Here is a 4,182-nt window from a genome sequence, read left to right on the forward strand (position 1 = left end):
CATCATTCTTCTTTTCTCTTTTCTTCTGTTCACAGTTTGAATCATATATGTAATACACTAGGTGATTTAATGGATCAGCCAGAGTTATGACCTACTTTTGGTGCTAATCAATGTTTCATTTGCTTTTAGTTTTTTGCTTTTATAATGAAAAAGTGATTTATTTTTTAGTTTTCACTGAAAAAAAAACTTTCAATGTGTTTAGCTGGAGGAACTTCATGCGGATATTGTAGACTTGAAGGAAATGTCCAAAGAACAAGTGAACTTGCTTGTTAATAAGGTATTCTAAGCTGGACCTTTTACTCCTTAAATGACCTAGTTTTTCTTTTATCTTACTTTCCATAAAATGCTTAACCTTTGTTTTCATCGATATACTTGGATTTAGTTTCTATTATATCATATTTTAACATTTTTCAACAATCAATAGTTCTTAAATTCGTCTAATAATTTTTTTAAATATTATTAACTAATTATTGTTTTATATTGCAGGTATTTGAAAAAGGAAGCATATCAAATGATGGATAAAATGAAGAAGTACCAAATGATGGATAAAATGAAGAAGTACCAAATGATGAAAATAATGAAGAAGTATAAAACTATAATTATTATTCATAACATGTTAATTTTAATTTTTAAGAAACATTAATTGTATTTCTAATGTTTAAAGTTTATATAATAATATTTTGGTTTATATTTAATGTTTACATTTAATTTTGGTTTCATATTATTTAATTTTGGTTTATTAATGATAATCAAGTCATTTGAATAATAAAAAAATTTAAATAATTTACATTTCCGTCGGTTTTGGAAAACCCACAAAAGTATCGGCGGTTTTCATAAACCCTCACAAATTACCGGTGGTTTTGCTTAACCCCGGTTTATTTCCGGCGGTTTTAGTAAAACCCCTACTACTACCGGCGGTTTTTCAAAACCCCCACTAATTGTGGCGGTTTTAAAAAAAGTGCCAGTAATTACTTAGCGACGCAGGTTTTCCCAACGATTTTCTAACCGCGGGTAACATATTTTCCGGGGGTTAAAACCGCCGGAAACGGAAAAAATAACCCCCGGTAAAAATCTAATTTTTTGTAGTGAATTAAATCTAAATAGTGAAAATGAGACAATAATTGATAATTGAACACAATTCACTAATAGAATTCAGTACAAAAAGCTAAGTGAATAGTAGAAAATAATGATTCATCAAAATAGACCACACTTAGTCTTTTGCACTCCTGGGCAAAATCAAGACTCAGATACTCATGGTTGTCATCCAAGCAATTCCAAAACATGGTAACATAATCAATCAGTTCAAGAGGGGAATCAAAAAGCAATAAAACCTCACAGATGCCACTATCACTATTTCTCTCAAGTGTCTAAGGTAAGTACTGTCAACTCAATGCACTCAAGAAAGCAAACACAAACAGACTTGACAAGCCTCTAATATCAACACTCAAAACATATGCATGTTCAAATCAAAAGGTTTTTTCATGGTTGTAATGGGGCCAAGGACAGGGGAGGATAAAATATGGATAAGTAGCTACAACCCAAAAAGAATAGAGGAGCAATAGGGAACAAGTGAAAATGTAATGAAATCACACCCAAACCTCTACTTCAATCCTCTTCTTGACTCCATTATTCACAAATTTTATTTTTGTTTTTCTCTATCTTTTTTTTCTTTTCTCATCTTGTCTCTTTTTTTCCTTTCTCTCTATTTTAGGACACGACTATAAGAAAACAAAACAAGAAAAGGAACCAACTAGCCAATTCCTCAGAATTCCCATGGAGACCACACTTGTTCCCAAAACACTTTCAAAGCTCCAAAATTCCTTAAGGTTAAGGTAATCATGGTTTTTCACTTAGGGCTAGTGTATGAGCTTCAAAACAAACAAATGGGGGAAAGTATAGGCTCGAAGGGGTTATCAAATGATCACAACAAGGTAGGCTTGTTTGGCTAGAGAGGCTCAAGAACAAAACTGCCTTTATCACTTCTAAACATGCATATCAATCAAGAATTATCAAGAAAAGTCAAGCCAAGGCATATGTGCAAGCAATCAAGAGACATATCACACACAAGAAAGACATAAAGTGGCTCAAATCTCACATAAGGTAGTTCTGTCACAATCAATTCAACTCTCAAACATCATAATCATCTTCCAAGCAGAGAAAAGCAAGGATTTCCAACCATAAGTATTAATCAAGTGAAGTGAAAGACGAGTCTACAACTTAAACAAAATCCAGAAATGAAGAGAATCATGCAAAATTGTATACAAGACACGACAAAAATAACCTAAAACAGAAAAAAAAAATTTAGCAAAGAAAACAAAAACTAACAAAAAAAAATCAAAATCTCCCCCAATAGACCACACTTAAACTACACAGTGTTCTCAATGTGTCATAAACATAAGATTAAAAATCATAACAGTGAACAAATCGTGGACAAGTACAATAAAAGTAGGGAAAGGGGGAGAAGGAAAAAGAAAACTCCCGTAGGTTAGGGTGGAAGCTGCCAATTTTGGACTATCAGGGATATGTCTTCCACCTTGGATCCAGCAAGGAAGTTTTAAGGAAGAACTGCTTCATCCTCCAGATTTGATCGAGTAGGGAAATATCTTCCACAGATGGATCTAAGAAGAAGTGATTGTTGATGAGTCGGTTCAGTAGGTGCCTATTAATGTTGAAGCTTTTGTGAGTATTAGCACCTTTGTCTTCCACTATGGGTGCATGTTGGTCAAATTCATGTGTACCTCCTACAATAGAGTTAGTGCAATGTGGTTCCAAATAAATGACATGTAGGGGTGTAACACCCAATCCCAGTGTAACAGGCTGAACCTTAGATATACACTCATAACATGAATCAATTTCAAATTTAGAAGAAATATCAACAACAGACTCAGATTCATGTTCAGTGCATGGAGAATAAACATTCATATGTGATAGCAAAAAGTGGTTCTCATCATGCAAAGAGGGAGAATTAAAAGCATGCTCATCAACAATATAATCATCAACATACCTATCAACTGCATAATCATGAACAACATAATCATCAACATCATAATCAAACTGAGGTATGTTTACCTCCACTTCCCTAAATATGGCTGAAGTAGTGGAAGATGATGATGGTCTACCTGGCTCAAAGGTGTTGCTCATACTTGCCTGGTCCTCAAAATATTTATCGGGATCTATCTCCTCAAGTGCAAGGGTAGGGACATCTGAAGATGGGAAAGTAGGTGGCACAATGAGCACAAGACTTTGGTTCCCATCTCCTAGGTAAATGACACCAACATCATCTAGAATCTGAACAGTCTGAAATGGTAACTCTGAATCTTGAGACTGTTCCTCAGTGAGTTGAGTGGCCATCTGCCTTATCTGATCAGTCAAACTCTGAATGGATGCTCTGGTCTCTTGCATGAACTCAATGTTTTGCATGGCCATCTGCCTCAGTAACTCCTCCAATGTAGGCTCAGAAGTAGAAGGCTGAGGAGCTATTTGGGTAGGAGCATCATATTGCTGACTCTGGTATTGTTGGACAGGTGGAGGCATAAAAGCATTCTAAGATGGTGCTTCCTGATATTGTTGTGGAGCATCATACCATCCCAAGCTAAGGTCATTCCATCCAGGATCGTTGCTATAACCATACTGAGCATGGATGAATTCATCCAAGAACATATGCTTAAGATCTTCCCAAGAAGTGATGGATCCTGGAGGAAGACAATACAGCCAATCCCTTGCTGCTTCTTGTAATGAATTTCGGAATGCCCTTAAGAACATGTGATCAACTAGGACGTGTGGAGGCTTCATTGAAGATCAAATGATGTGGAATTCCTCCAAATGTCTATGTGGGCATTTACCTGCAAAACCATGAAACTTAGGCAGCAAATGTATTAGTCCAAAGGTGAAAATGCAATGAACATCATCCTCATTAAGTGAAACTGGCTCCCAAATGTTAGCAAAATGATGAAGATGAAGTTTTGATGATGTCCAAATCAAGTCAAGAAGAAATCAAGATTCAAGATGTTATGAAGACTTGTATTGCTATGGAAAGCTTTTGTAATAATTGTAGTTTAGTGTCTAGGACTTAGATTTTTAGTGGTTTTGATTCCATGTAATTTTACATTATATAATTAATGTCCAGAGTCAAAATTGCACTGTTTTAATCGATTAAAACAAGTATTAATCGATTAAAACGAG

The sequence above is a fragment of the Vigna angularis genome, chromosome 7, assembly GCF_016808095.1.
Source record: "Vigna angularis cultivar LongXiaoDou No.4 chromosome 7, ASM1680809v1, whole genome shotgun sequence".
Classification (NCBI taxonomy): Eukaryota; Viridiplantae; Streptophyta; class Magnoliopsida; order Fabales; family Fabaceae; genus Vigna; species Vigna angularis.